General features: G+C 50.9%; 1 protein-coding gene across 2 annotated transcripts in view; it reads right to left on the minus strand.

Moving 5' to 3' along the window:
- The window catches only part of LOC139753950 (uncharacterized), a 62185-nt gene that overhangs the window by 19472 nt on the left and 26880 nt on the right, over window positions 1–15833 (minus strand). The window contains exon 1 of one of the 2 annotated variants that reach the window (XM_071670911.1): window positions 11305–11424. The exons of the other annotated variant lie outside the window; for it this stretch is intronic. The gene's annotated coding sequence lies outside the window, so the exon portion shown is untranslated. Of the gene's footprint in view, window positions 1–11304; window positions 11425–15833 lie in introns of those variants that run through there. 2 annotated transcript variants of the gene reach the window in all.

The raw sequence follows: 15833 nt of genomic DNA on the forward strand, positions 1-15833 counted from the left end.
ATAAGAACTAGATTAAAAGTGCTTTTACGTGGATGATAAAGAAAACGTTTTTTAAACCTGTGTCGCGAAGACAGGAACCCCTTTCCCTCCCTCCCTTCCTCCCTCCCTTTCGCTGCGGTCCTTGATTAGCCCCAGCCGGTAACAGGAGGAGGATACGAGAAACCAGGAACAATACCGCGTCTCTCCTTGATAATCTCTCTTTCCATGTCCAAGTTAAAGACGATGGGAGGATGTGGCATGGCGTCACCTCATCCGGGACATTCCCCGGATCCCATGCACGTCTCCGTTACCCGGAGCGGACCGGCCCACGAAGCCATTGTTGCCCGACAAAAGACAATAACCCGCACACAAGGTCCTTTTCAGTCCTCTGGGATGATTCCTCTTCTCAGGCGTGTTCAGGGACTCGGCATCAACCCAGGGATACTCCTGCCTCTTTCTTTTATACATCTCCCAGTTATTTGCACTACTTCCCTGCCAAAAATCGTCCAAACGCCTCTGTCTCTCCTATGCACGTGTGTGTGTGTTCGTCCCCCGTCCCTTTATAAAGTCCAACCCGCCACACAGACATAGCCACGTTGCTATAGTCTTTCTCTCTTCATGAAGGTTATGCCAGTCACTTGGGTAAAGCCTCCTACAGATATCTGGTGCCTGTGTAAGAACTCTCAAAAAGGGAATATGTATGGACGGCCATGATCATCTCCTGAAGGAGAGGACGCATCTCAGATACCTCCAGGGGAATCACAGGCCACAGTTCATAGTTTTTAGGGAAGACTCGGAGCATAATCCCCGACGAAGGGGCTTTGGTTTATGGCTGGGTAAGACGATCTCTATTTTGTGGGAGGATGATAATGTTATGATTGAGAGGCTAGGGCGGCTCATGAAGGGTGTAGCTTGTTGCGTGGGGGCTACATTATTTATCCACTTACTATAACGGTCTGAAATGTCTTGTCATCTCGGCTGTAAAAGATAGGTGTCGCTTCGTCGCCTATTTCCAAGTGAATCGTGAAGTATATAAGTAGACTGGTGAGGGAAGACTAACTTGCGTGTGTAATTTGTAGTCATATTTTATCGAGAATGAGATTATGTTTTCAGTATATATATATATATATATATATATATATATATATATATATATATATATATATATATATATACATATAGTGGTAAATGTTTTTTCCCTGATTCTCGTGACGAATTTCATTTGTTATTATAGACGCGCTTTAGTCTTTGACAAATTCATTTAGCATTATTTTTTCTGGCTCTAACGTGTGTTTTTGTTTGGGTGATTTGGTTATGGAAGTCTCAAGGATACATTAAGGAATTCATGGGACGTCTCGTGCAGTCAGGTGACCGGGGGTATCTTTACGTACATCAGAAGTGCTTATAAATACCTTATCAGCGGGTCAGGTTTTTGTGGAGGGTGGCCTGGCCTCAGGTGTGGGAGGGATGGGTGGTCGTGGGGTCGAGGGGCCAGTGTTGGCGAGAACTTGCCCCTGGTGGATGAGGGTTGGAGGGGCCAGTGTTGGCGAGAACTTGTCCCTGGTGGGTGAGGGTTGGAGGGGCCAGTGTTGGTGAGAACTTGCCCCTGGTGGATGAGGGTTGGAGGGGCCAGTGTTGGCGAGAACTTGTCCCTGGTGGGTGAGGGTTGGAGGGGCCAGTGTTGGTGAGAACTTGCCCATGGTGGGTGAGGGTTGGAGGGGCCAGTGTTGGCGAGAACTTGCCCATGGTGGATGAGGGTTGGAGGGGCCAGTGTTGGCGAGAACTTGCCCCTGGTGTATGAGGGTTGGAGGGGCCAGTGTTGGTGAGAACTTGCCCATGGTGGGTGAGGGTTGGAGGGGCCAGTGTTGGCGAGAACTTGCCCATGGTAGGTGAGGGTTGGAGGGGCCAGTGTTGGTGAGAACTTGCCCATGGTGGGTGAGGGTTGGAGGGGCCAGTGTTGGCGAGAACTTGCCCCTGGTGGATGAGGGTTGGAGGGGCCAGTGTTGGTGAGAACTTGCCCATGGTAGGTGAGGGTTGGAGGGGCCAGTGTTGGCGAGAACTTGCCCCTGGTGGGTGAGGGTTGGAGGGGCCAGTGTTGGCGAGAACTTGCCCATGGTGGATGAGGGTTGGAGGGGCCAGTGTTGGCGAGAACTTGCCCCTGGTGGATGAGGGTTGGAGGGGCCAGTGTTGGTGAGAACTTGCCCATGGTAGGTGAGGGTTGGAGGGGCCAGTGTTGGCGAGAACTTGCCCATGGTGGGTGAGGGTTGGAGGGGCCAGTGTTGGCGAGAACTTGCCCCTGGTGGGTGAGGGTTGGAGGGGCCAGTGTTGGCGAGAACTTGCCCCTGGTGGGTGAGGGTTGGAGGGGCCAGTGTTGGCGAGAACTTACTTCTGGTGGGGAAGGGCTGGGTGGTGGTGGTGATAGCATGGTGGTGGCGGGTCGTCGGCCGCCACTGTTGGAGAGGACCAGCGCTGGTGGACAGCTGGGGAGACCAGCCCCCTCACTATGTCCTTGGGAGGGTGGGGGGATAACCCCAGCCCTGAACGCTTAGGGTAACCCCACCCCGAGACTTTGAGGGTAACCTCAGCCATGGACATCGAGGGTAACCCCAACCATGGACATCGAGGGTAACCCCAGCCATGGACATCGAGGGTAACCCCAGCTGTGGACTTCGAGGGTAACCCCAGCCATGGACATCGAGGGTAACCCCAGCCATAGACATCGAGGGTAACGCCAACCATGGACATCGAGGGTAAACCCAGCCATAGACATCGAGGGTAACCCCACCCCGAGACTTTGAGGGTAACCCCAGCCATAGACATCGAGGGTAACCCCAGTCATGGACATCGAGGGTAACCCCAGCTGTGGACTTCGAGGGTAACCCCAGCCATGGACATCGAGGGTAACCCCAGCTGTGGACTTCGAGGGTAACCCCAGCCATGGGCATCGAAGGTAACCCCAGCCATGGACATCGAGGGTAACCCCAGCCGCGGGACATCGAGGGTAAACCCAACCATGGACATCGAGGGTAGCCCCAGCCATGGACATCGAGGGTAACCCCAACCATGGACATCGAGGGTAACCCCAGCCGCGGGACATCGAGGGTAACCCCAGCCGCGGGACATCGAGGGTAACCCCAACCATGGACATCGAGGGTAGCCCCAACCCGTCTCGTTCACCACAAGACTGACGAGCTCTCACTACAGTTTAAGCTGATGCAGAGGAGAGGGAGAACACTACCGTGCTCTCGCGTAATGACGACGAGATTCGGCCATAAGGGAGAGAGGGAGCTAGCGCGTAGCGCTAACCGCTCACCACAGGAAGACGATACAGACTGTTGAGAGAAACGGCTCGTGTGAGTTACGTGTTGCCAAGAGGTATTGTGTCCGAGGTGGAGGGACTGTGTGTGTGTGAGGACGGGGCGTCAGCCGCCCACGTGTGGTTGGAGCGGAGAGAGAGAGAGAGAGAGAGAGAGAGAGGGGGGGGGTGGAAGACGAGAGTACGCGGGGGGGGGGGGCGCGGCCAAAATAGTGACACATGACAGCCACTGAAGTTGCTGTGGCTCGCCGCGCGCAGCCATCAGCTCACCCTTCCCCCGATACCCAGGAAGGTGAAGGACCGGGGTGGTCCTGGTCCGTGGCTTCTTACCACAGGGAGAGAGAGAGAGAGAGAGAGAGAGAGAGAGAGAGAGAGAGAGAGAGAGAGAGAGAGAGAGAGAGAGAGAGAGAGAATATGTATAAATAGAGTGGGCGTCCCTGTACAGGGGGAGAGTATTGATATAGGGATGGGATCAGTTGGGATGGCGGCTGGGGTAGGGAGATGAGGGTAGGGGAGGGAGGAACATCAGAAGAAAATGGCCTTTTTTTTTCTTTCTCTTCGTCCAATGTGAAGTGTGAGTGACGGAGGTGATAACATTTATGGGGGGGTAGGACCCGAGCGTGCTGGGGTGGCTATTCCCGGGGCGGTGACGCGAAGGGTGGCGTCACGGCAGGTGGGTGGCAGAAGGGTGATGGGAGGGCTTTTGTGAGGGCAGGGCGGTGAGAGGGTTTTGGGAGAGCAGGTCGGTGGTGGTGGTGGTGGTGGTGGCAAGAAGGGAGTAATGAGCAGCAGGGGTGAGGGGAATAGCGGAGTGGTGGAAGATGTCGGCGGAGAGAGAGAGAGAGAGAGAGAGAGAGAGAGAGAGAGAGAGAGAGAGAGAGAGAGAGAGAGAGAGAGAGAGTATCACTGGGGATGGAGAGGAAGGTTTAAAGACTCATGGCAGCAGGGGAATTGTCAGAGAAGAAGGATTTTGATTCCATTCTATCGGAGAGAGAGAGAGAGAGAGAGAGAGAGAGAGAGAGAGAGAGAGAGAGAGAGAGAGAGAGAGAGAGAGAGAGAGGTGGAGGAGCCAGCAAAAATACTCGAGCAACGCTCCCTGTTGAGAATAATAACCTCCCCCCCCCCTTGTAGATACGGAATTGTACTTAAATATATCCATCTTTTCAGAAGCTTATTTTGCAGTATTCATAATAAGGGATTGTCAGGATAGGGGATATGGGTATCCCGATACGATTGTGATGCTGCAAAGGTGAGGCGTAGTGTTTTCAAACTTGGGAGTGGTAGGCTGGTGAAAATATAACAAGAGTCGCCTGTGGAAATCGCTTTTCTGTAGTTATGAATATAACAAGGCCACTGCATCCCTACTCTTGAGGCGGTGCACAGAGTCCAAAGCAAGAGATGACAAATGTTCAGTGCGAGAAAAAGAACGAGGAAAGGGCTCACTAGCAGAAGCTATTGAGAGTGCTTTAAGTCAAGGACCAGATAGACTGATAAGTGGAAGCAGTTATATTAGCACATCTGTTGAGTTAACACACATATTTTCATAAGTTTTCATGAAAGGATGGTCGACTCTGCACAGCTTTGCAGTGATGTCGAGCAAAGTAGAAATAGGAGAGAGAGATTATGGAGACAGAGGGAGTTTCATGGCCCGACACACTGTGCCCCTGAAGCGGGAGGGATCAGAGCAGAGGCGACCAAGCTATGATGATAAAGATGTAGTACTTGAGACGCAGGATTGGTCCTACGCCTGCCCAGATGACCTCCGCCGCCTGCCTGGTGGTGTGTTGTGTTATGTTCCTCTGTGACGTCCTCTCGCCGTCAACCCGAACGTGGGGTACAGACCCATGATCTTCGTCGTCTCTTGGACTCTTGATGATACAAATAATAACTTCGTTGTACTGAACTTTATATTTGATTATAGACTGATCCCGAGCGCTCAAGATTATTTTGGACGGTGTTTCCTACTTAACTTTTTTTTCTCTCTCAACAACACTACTCTGTCACACTTTCGTAAACAATTTTAGAACGTATATATGATAGTAATTCTACTTTAGGATAAACAGATTTCTGACGTTACAACAAATGCATATTTTTTTTTTTCCCTTGCTTCAGTTTGTGTTTCTTGCGACATTCCTTTAAGATAAACGTTTATTTGTTACTAGGATCAATTCTTCTTGTTTCTTGGGGAGAGATGGCGTCTTTATCCTTCTTAAGACAACCCAAGTATAACCATCAACCTAAAAAAAGAAAGACATCTGTCTACCTTTCTCCTCCTGCTCGTGGTCTGATGGTACCTCCCCTAGTCCACATGTTTTCTCCCCCACACACATTGGGTCATCTCTCGCCCCGCCGCCCCACACTTCTCTGAACGCCCCCAGATGTACTTACCAGTCCACTACTGCTCACCTAGACACTTGACTCGCTTGTAGAACGACCTCCTTATCTTTCATTCCCCATCTCTCGTCAGTGTGTTGCTCTCCTCTTCAGTTATATATATATATATATATATATATATATATATATATATATATATATATATATATATATATATATATATATATATATATATATGACATGCAGGACTATTTCTAGAGCACAGGTTAACGTCGCCAATGTTTTTTTGTGACAGTAGCTTATCTCCTGATGTTCCCGAGGTAAGGCAGCGCACATGTGTCCATCACGCCGTCAGGTTCTCTTCCGTATCGCCCCTCCGCATGTTTATCTCCCCCTTTATCATCAGGCGGAGGGTTTGCCATCCCTCGCGTGACGTGCTCTGCTTCAGGGCGATGCGAGGGTATAAGCTTCCTGCCGCCGCCGTAGCCCGTCGAGGAGTCTTCTGGGAAGCTGCCACATTGCAGCGTGCGACGTCCCTCCCCCCCTACAAGGCTGGGTATGATGGTTATGTGTTGACGTAACGTCGTGGGTCTCCCTTTACGTAATAGCGTCGCAGAGCGAACGTAGTACAAGAAAGGATACGATTAGTAATGTACGACACATTAAAAGTTTTAAGTATACACGTATACATCGCCTTCTACGTCTCTGTGTTTTAAGCCAGCGACACTACAGGTCTTACAGATGGGTGGGTGAAACAAAGAGTATATGATATCTTCGTGATTACAAGCAGATTCGGGCCATCTGGGCTCTCCTTTGCCCACTCTAGTGGAGGACTACCCACTCTACCTCATCACCACCACGCTTATCTGCTCTGGCCACCGCACCTTCCCTCATTAACACCACTGTCTCCCTTCCAAGCCACCACACCACACCGCATCACCCCTACGTCCTCCTCCCTGGCCACCGCAACCTTAACGGCGGAATAGCATTGTTCAGTGGTTCCAGTCACTCATCCTCGCCATTTTCCCTCTTCATACCACACACACTGTCGACACAACCTTCCCGCCCGAGAATAAGATATTTTCCCGACGATATTCAGCCATCAGATTCCATCCTACCAAGGAAAGGGTTGAATTATGGGCAACTATGTATGAAGGTTTAGATATCATAAGTCTGGCACCTTCCTCGACGTGTCTACAACTGCGTTCGGGGCTTCGTTGTCGTGCGTCTTGGAACAACTTTGTCTTGTGAGGAGAGAGACGTATAGACAGACAGACAAGACCACCGTTTTGTGGAAATGTGAGGGGACTCTTCTAACCCTGACTAGTGCCAGGTCATGGAAGGGCAGGTAGAGTCCGGTAGGGCAGAGTACAGTAAGGCAGGGCAAGATAGGGTACAGTAAGATAGGGCAGGACAGGGCAGGGTAAGAAAGAGCCGCCCAAGATAGCCTGGTCTCCAAGGTCGCTGAAAATAGCTGATACGCTGAACGCCTACTACCATGCTGAGTCCCTTTGTTGCCTTGTGCCAGCTGGTGTGGCCGGCCCATGTGTTGCGTGGCCTGTCGAATTCACTCGGTGGTGTGGGGCTCCGTATGTTATGTGGCCACCCTGTACTGTTGTGGCCCGCGTGTTTCGTGGCTCAGTGTGGTCGCCCTGTCTTGTGTAGCCATATGAATACTGCGTCTTGTCTGGCCAGTGTGTTTTGTGTGGCGCAGATTGTCACCCAGTACACTGTGGCCTTAGTATGGCCAACCTGTACTGTGTGTGTGTGTGTGTGTGTGTGTGTGTGTGTGTGTGTGTGGTGTAGTATGGCCAGCCTGTATTGTGTGGTCTTCCTGTACCGCGCAGTGTGTGGCCTAGTGTGGCATCCTGCATTGCGTGGTGTGACGTAGTGTTACCACCCTGTATTTTGTGGCCCAGTACGGCCACACAGTGTATATAACGTGTTTGTAACCATGTTCTGTGAATGTCGCCTGATGTGTATGACTTTCTTTTTGTGGCCCAAGTACTGTCCATGGCCATCTTGGATGGTTCCACGTGTGGCCAAGCCAGCCTGTGTCTCAAAGTGGGCTTTTCTGGCCACAGTCTGTTCCCTGTAAGTCGTGAGAGGTGCCCGTCTTTTTACGTGTCATAGGAAAAAAAAAAAAAAGATATGCTGTTGCCTCAGTTGCCAGATATTTGTGAGGGCAGTGCAGATGTTTTAAGAGTCGTGCCTGACGTCGTAAGGGGAATGTTTCGAGCCTCACTTAACCTGGCGTCGACCCTTGTGTATTGTTGTTTTGACATCTAGACATCGGCTGTTACACCGCATAGTTAAAACGTACTGATCCGACCAGGGTCCGGCCATTAAAGGTATTTTTTGCGCGTCGCTTGGCAAGCACAGAGAGAGAGAGAGAGAGAGAGAGAGAGAGAGAGAGAGAGAGAGAGAGAGAGAGAGAGAGAGACTGTGTGGTGGTGGGTAGGAAGTGCAGGCCAAGAGACATTCTTCACCGAGAGAGAGAGAGAGAGAGAGAGAGAGAGAGAGAGAGAGAGAGAGAGAGAGAGAGAGAGTACATGAAGAACATAGAATAACGTCAGTTGGCCCGTGTCTTTTAAGTTCTTTTGTCTGTGAATCAAGTAGAGACAGATGGGAAGAAAGTTTTCTACCCGAGCCCACCTCCCTCCCCACTCCCTCTGGCAACAAGAGCTGGCAAGAGGAGAAAAGCGTGGAAGAAGAGCCTTGGGTTTTTATGAATCAGGTGTACACAAGGTTTAACAGGATTAGACCAAAGAGGAAATAAAAAATATATCATACATATTAAAATCTTACTACAGTATCCCGTGCTCTGCGGCATTGCACTACACTAGTATAATTGGTTTGATTATTTTCATTGGGGTCTAGAATGACAAAAAAAATATGTACACTTTTTCCCTGGTAATCATTCAAATGGTATACGTAATGATGATTTTTTTTTTTTTGTTGCCCAACTGGTTCTGAGGGTATTAATAAACTTTGCACGAACAGCATTTTGAATGGTAACTTTTCTCCTATCGTTCACCCGTAGTTATTTCCATAACAAACCTCTTTCCTCACCAGCATTACGACTTTCAGCTTTATTTATGTTGCACTCCGCAGAGAGGCTCGCAATTGACGTCGTTCGAACCTATCACAAAACTTGAACGCCTCCATTAGCTAACCGCAGAGTCGACGCTTCGTAAAGAGTAACCGAGATTTCACGTCCGTTGACCGCTCTCCGTGCAACGATTTTCTCGGAAATACGTTAGTATATTGTCGCCCTTCTTCGTAGAACTACTTGTTCAGTCTTTTCCTACTTTCTGTTGTTTGATAGTACATGAGCTGGATTTTCAGGGTGTGTCACACGAAGGCCTTAACGAAATCAATTCCGAATTGTTTTTAACGACAAGTTTTAAACGACAGTGGAGTATCCAATAACCTCCAGAATATTCTGATGTGAATACTTTACTCAGTGGTAAATAGCATGCGGATCCTCACGTACAGAGTGTTCGATTGCTGTTCTTGAAGGTACCAAAGCGAAAAACTTTTTCGATCGTGAACACTTTCGCTTGCCAAACATAGCCTATGGAGTATCAGAATGCCTAGCGTAACGCACGTAACTGGTAAACATCAGATGGCCTTGGATGTTATAGGCTGGGGGTTATCTAGTTTCCTGTATACCATACTTGTTAAGTTAGTATTCCAGCCGACCCTGGTTAGTTTACCATCCTAGCCTAGCTACCCTATAGTTTTCCAGCCTAGCCTAGTTAGTTTACCTTCCTAGCCTAGCATAGCGATCGTGGCTATCATACCACGCCATATATATATATATATATATATGTAAGTACGGAAAGAGAAAATGTTTTCAACTGTGTTTCAGGTGAGATCCCTTATACCCAATCCTGATTTACATGGGTAGTGGTTTACGAGTGCCGTAAAAAGCCAGCGGGTGATTTAGTACTTGGTAACCCAGCCCGGGGAACAGCCAGAGATTCGCCCCAGTAAAACCAGTGTTAAGACAGCCGGGGTATATCACTCTGGTGAGAACCGGTTGTCTTAAGAAATGAGCTCCTTGGAGATGCCACGAGAGCAACAATGGAATGATTCCTCAGTTCGTCGATAAGAAAGTTAACTTCCTCCTTCCTCCGTTCCTTCTCTCCTCTCGTTGGGGGAATAAAAGAGGTCTGGCCGGGCGCCCTCCGCTCTCCCTGTGATAAAAAGATCCCTCCCGGTTGTGGATCTGGAGGCGCGGGGACGGTGGTATCAGCTGAGCCAATGTTTACGCTTGGGTTAGGCCGGCGTCTTACCGCGCCCAAGAACACTGGGTCTGACGAAGGGACACAGTGTTAGAGGAGTCTCTTCGGTCGGCATGGTCTAATGATGGTGGGAGCAAAAAGTAGATGAATTATGAAGAGGGTAATGCACGCTTCTGGCCGACGTCAGGTGCTCCATCACACGCGTCTTACGCCGTGTGCGTGATGGCTTCTGTGGTGCTATTGTCTGTTAGTCTCCGCTCCCTCGGGTTCATATCACGAGCTGTGGTCTGCCAGTCTTTCAAACCTCCGTCTCAGGGTACACTTGAACTCCTCCCCCACCTCACCTTCTGACTAGTGTGTATGGCACTTCCGGCTTGCGACAGCTGAGTGCGTGACGGAAATGGCAGCTGTTATAGTCCGGACGGATGGGAGAGCAAGAAGCCATGTAAAATGCCGACGTCTCCCTCGCCTTGTAAGTGGTCCATCATCATCACCACCATTCTTCCCTCACCCGTACGGTCCTCATCCGGCCCTACCAGGGAGAGAGTTCACTGGTCGGTTCTTCTACTTCAGCGTCGCCCCCAGGTATCTCGCGTGTTGCGAGGCATCCACCACCGCCTCGCTCCTCCTCCCACTGGGGAAGGGAGGGGGGAGACCTTCGTCATCGGGGAGGATGGCAGTCTTGCTTGCAAAAGTCGCGATCGACTGCCGAGCGCCGTAGTGCCAACTGCAGGGCGAACCTCGAGATGCGCACTCGTCAGTCCCTCCTTCACTGGCAGAACACAGTAAATGGATGCTACCCTAGTGCAGAAATCGAGGTGTTGTGACGGGTGGTGGCAGGGCAGCTGCAGGTCGCGGGTCAGTCCGTGCGTTCCACGTCAAGGGGCGTCCATTACGAGCGGCAGTCAAGACGGCCTCGTCTCATTCAGATGTCGCAGCCCTGGGTTGGCCACGGCCACATCAGGTGTCGGAGGAGGAGCTTGCTGTAGAAGTCGTCCACAGCCGCACTTGGCGTCCCACTGAACCATCTTCCAGTGTCCCATTAGTAGTCCAGTGCTTCTCAGCCTCTATTTTCTTGGTGTAATTTTCGAGTTTGTTTGATCCTCGCGTCACACCGAATCAAGAATTTAAACCAGAAATCCTCTTTTTACTTCCCACCGTCAGTTGAAACGAAAAGGAATCGAAATTTCTCGACACACAGTTTTAGTGAAATAAGAATATAGTGCCTTTATGATCACATATATATATGCAAGTGATTTACTGAACATTTCATATACCCTGCACAATGTTTTTTTTTTAATTTAAAGTTTTGTCTTTCCACGGTCACGGACATCAATGCTCGAGAGTTGTGGGAGTCATAGACGCGATTGTACAGACCGAATACTTGCCATTGCAGACCGACTCATTGTCCTTCTCTTACAATACCTGCATTCAGTACCACACCATAGTTATGAAATAGATTTTCACGTGCTAAATATGGCAGTTGTTTGTTACGATAGTGTGGTGTCCGCTTTTATTTCTTTAGGCACACTAGGGGAAGTCGACGCGTCACACCACTGTGACGCGTCGCACTGGTTTGCGAGGCCAGGCTTCGGTGCACAGACCCGCAAGATAACTCGGGGAGACTCCGATAGAATATTTTCTACCATGACACTCAGGTTTGATGTCTCGACCAGAGAGAGACTGGCGATTATCTCGACACCTCTAATGTTTGTAACGTTTTCAGTACGACGGGAGCCACGATGGGAAGACGTTTACTAAACACAGTTCAGACCTTCGCTTTAGGTTTAATCATCATTAACTCGGTGGACGTTCATGACCCCCGCCACGGACAAGAAGGTTGTTTTGCCAAGTTATTTTTTAATGCTCGTGGGTCTGGCGTGGAGGGCTGCCACGCCGCACGGGCATCCTCGACCTTGCACTGTTGTAAGTCACCATCGAGTGACGCATCTGCATGAAGGAGGAGGAGGAGGAGGGGGTAGAGACTTTGTGTGTGTGTGTGTGTGTGTGTATGTGTGTGTGTGTGTGTGTGTGTGTGTGTGTGTGTGGAGCAGCCCGTCCACTTGCCAGGTCGGCCTATAGTGCCCAGGTGTGAGGCGCAGAAGTGATAAAGGCCTGTGGCTCAGGGAGAGGGAGGAAGCCAGGATTATATTCGTGTGTGGGTGGGTTTTACTCCCATTCCAGTGTGATAGTCTATAGAGGGTCAGGATGGTGTGAGGTTAGAGGATTACGCTCTAACCTCACAGTGAGGGTCCAGAGAAGGATTGTGTTCAGGATGGGGTTAAATACAGAGTTGTATCCCACAGTGGGGGCTCAGATGGACGAAGCAGGGGATGGGTGTTATACGGTTCTCGCCCACATCTTCCCCGGCTGTTTCTTTAATTCTCTCTCTTCTCGTTTCCTCGAGGTGAACGGTTTCAGCCAGTTTCAAAGACGTACTCATTTTTCAGCCTGTTTTAGTCATGGAGGAAATAGTGGAGGTGGTTAAGCGCTGGTGCACGCGAGGATCCTGTGAACCTGATCAGAAACAGCGGAAAGTCACCGAAGCATCGCTTCACCACGAGAGACAGACAGCTATACGTACACTCTGATGCACGAGGAGGACAGTAAAATGCTGTTCGAACATCTGTGAAATAGTTCGTGAATCATCATGTGAACGTTTGTATGGATGGGTATGTACACACACAGGGTCAAGCAAGCACACGTTCGTGAGCCGCGCTTGGGGCACATCACCAACGCGGGTGCCCTGCCGGGGGAAGAGAATTGCTGGCGTGATGATGTACAGCGAAGTTTGGTCGTCAACGTTCTCCAGTCACCCTCAGAAAGTGCGTCGGCCGTCGCCAGGATGAGGGCTTGCCCGACTTAGAGGGGCTGGCGAGTGGAGGGACCACATCCCAAATGTGTCTCCATCTCCTGGAACGCTGGGGGTGGTGGGGAGGCAGCGGTGTGCCGAACTTCACGCTGCGGTACGCCCTGAACCTCTCAGCTTCCCGCTGAGGCAATACAACCCGCGACTCACTCCTCGCAGTTCTGTGTGTAATGTTCGCATCTTATCACACACACACACACACACACACACACACACACACACACACACACACACACACACACAAGCACTCCAGATGGGGCCCCCATGAACGCAGAGTCCCCTGTATTATTCTGGTAGGTAATTACCAATAGGCAATTACACACTGTTATCCCCCTTGAGACGACGGAACGATCCTTGGGTATCATGGCCTTGTCGGGTCATACCCAAAGGTCGTACCGTCGTGTTCAGGGGACGTGCCGTCGTGCCCAAGAAGTTCAAGTCCTACTGCCACAGCCACAGTCGTGGTCATCGGGGCGCGAAAGCACTGGCCCCATTTATCATCAGACTGGTTCCCCCACTGTCTGTACAGTACTCCCCCACCCACAGAACCGAGAACCGGTACTGTAGAGCTGGTTCCCAGAACCTTAGTACTGGTCGTACAGTACGGTAGTACCAGTTCTCCCACCACCATACCACACGTTCCTCCACTACCACAGTTCTGGTATAACCTATATGATGGTCCTGCTGCACTACTGCCACAGTTCCCCCCTCTACTCCCTCCAGTACCACCACAGCACCAGGTTCTAACTAGGTCAGCACTGGGTCCCTTATCCTCACTCCAGTACCACCACAGCACCAAGTTGTAACTAGGTCAGCACTGGGTCCCTTCTTCTCTCCCCAGCACCACCACAGCACCAGGTTCTAACTAGGTCAGCACTGGGTCCCTTATCCTCACTCCAGTACCACCACAGCACCAAGTTGTAACTAGGTCAGCACTGGGTCCCTTCTCCCCCCAGTACCACCACAGCACCAGGTTCTAACTAGGTCAGCACTGGGTCCCTTCTCCTCCTCCAGTACCACCACAGCACCAGGTTCTAACTAGGTCAGCACTGGGTCCCTTCTTCTCTCCCCAGCACCACCACAGCACCAGGTTCTAACTAGGTCAGCACTGGGTCCCTTCTCCTCCCCCCAGTACCAGGAGGGTTGCTCATGGGCCGGGCTCAGGCCTGCCCACTCCACCAGTCTCCCTTCCCATTACCGTTATCAGGCAGGCGGGCGGGCCAGGTCTCCGCCGCCGGAGAAACCGTTAAGACCTAATGGACCCAGCCTCAGCCGGCGATACCCGCCTGCCCGTCCTCATCATCCACCACCCGCACCCTCCTGCCGAAGGGATGCACCTCAGCGCCAAGGCGGTGTTACGTGCCCTTACCCACCCCGCTCCTGCCGGAGGCCGTGTGTGTGTTCGTCTGCACGAGTAATAGTGTGTGAACGACGATAGTGTATGCACGACAGTAGCGTGTGCACGACCGGTTTTGTGTGCACGAGGGCGGTGTGCGCGCACGTCAGTTAGCGCCATTAGGGAGGTACTGATGAATCGTTCAACCGCACTATTTCTGTCGGCCGTCCGCACGGTCCTAGATCCTGTCTGTCATTGTATGAGGAGAGTTTTTGTATGTTTTTCTCGTATCCGAACATGTTTATGGTGACGTTTGTCATTTGTGACGGATTTGGGTCGATAGTATATCACACACACACACACACACACACACACACACACACACACACACACACGCAGCGCAGGACCCCAAACTGTTCGTATTTACTGGCGTATATCACTGTACTGTTGTGTCATTTCTCTAAGTACATGAGTATTTAGAGAAGATTTTACTCTGGGTGTTATACAGGTGAAAACACGATATGAGAGAGAGAGAGAGAGAGAGAGAGAGAGAGAGAGAGAGAGAGAGAGAGAGAGAGAGAGAGATGGGGCGTGTGTATGATGCGTTCCCACTGGCGGCTTAAGGACTATTTTGGTAACTGGCCGCTGCACCTGACACACTACTCCCTCACTCCCTCCCTCCTCCACCACCACGCAGAACCCAGGTACCCCCATCTACTCCCCTCATCCTGTCATTTCTACCTCCCTCCCACCCTCCTTCACTCCTAACACCTCACTCCCCATCGAGTGACCCTGCCTACCTCACACCACCCTTACCTGATATTTTCCCCCTCCCACCCTGCCATACACCCTCCCACTGTACGCCATCACTCCCCCCTGCCATACTCCCTCACACCGTACGCCATCACACCCACCCCCTCTGACGCACTAGATCTCCCCCCCCCCCCTCCTTTCCCCAGGTCAAGATCCTCCATCACCTTCCACGACCTCCACTTCGGTCACCCTGTACTCAACACGCAACGAGAACTAGCCATACTTACACTTAACGCCCACGCCAGTCTTACGATAGCACTTAGTGTTTGATAGTAATTTACTTAAACGTTGCCTCTGTAGAATTTCCACATCGCAGGTGTTTTTGAACACGTAAAAACACACACACACACACACACACGCACACACACACTCACACACACAGACCCATTTCACAGCCTCTGACGTGATAATGTTTGTTGGAGTCCATCAGTCGTACAAAATTAGGAAGCAGGTGTCGTTATTTCTCGCCTCCCTGGCATATAACTCCCCATCTCACGCCACCGAACCTACTCATCCACCTAAAGAACTAATTTCTCACGATCTTCGCCCCCACCCTCCGCCATAACTAGTGCTCGTCGACACACACAGACACACACACACACACACACACACACACACACACACACACACACACACACACACACACGCGCGCGCGCGCGACAAGAAACGAGTGAAAAACGCGCGTCGTGTGGTGTTTGTTGTGAAGGGTCCGGTAAAGCTCGTGAAGTGGGTCGCTGGTTTTTTTTCTCTCTCTTTTTTTTTTTTGCCACATCCGCAGATGGTAGCGTGTCATTACCCTCCATTACCGGATGCCTCTCTCTCTCTCTCTCTCTCTCTCTCTCTCTCTCTCTATATATTCATACTTGATCGCTTTTTCCCTTGTTAGCGAGATAGCGCCAGGAATAGACTAATGAAAGGCCGCATTCTTTCACATCC

This window comes from Panulirus ornatus, chromosome 16 (assembly GCF_036320965.1).
Source record: "Panulirus ornatus isolate Po-2019 chromosome 16, ASM3632096v1, whole genome shotgun sequence".
Lineage (NCBI taxonomy): Eukaryota > Metazoa > Arthropoda > Malacostraca > Decapoda > Palinuridae > Panulirus > Panulirus ornatus.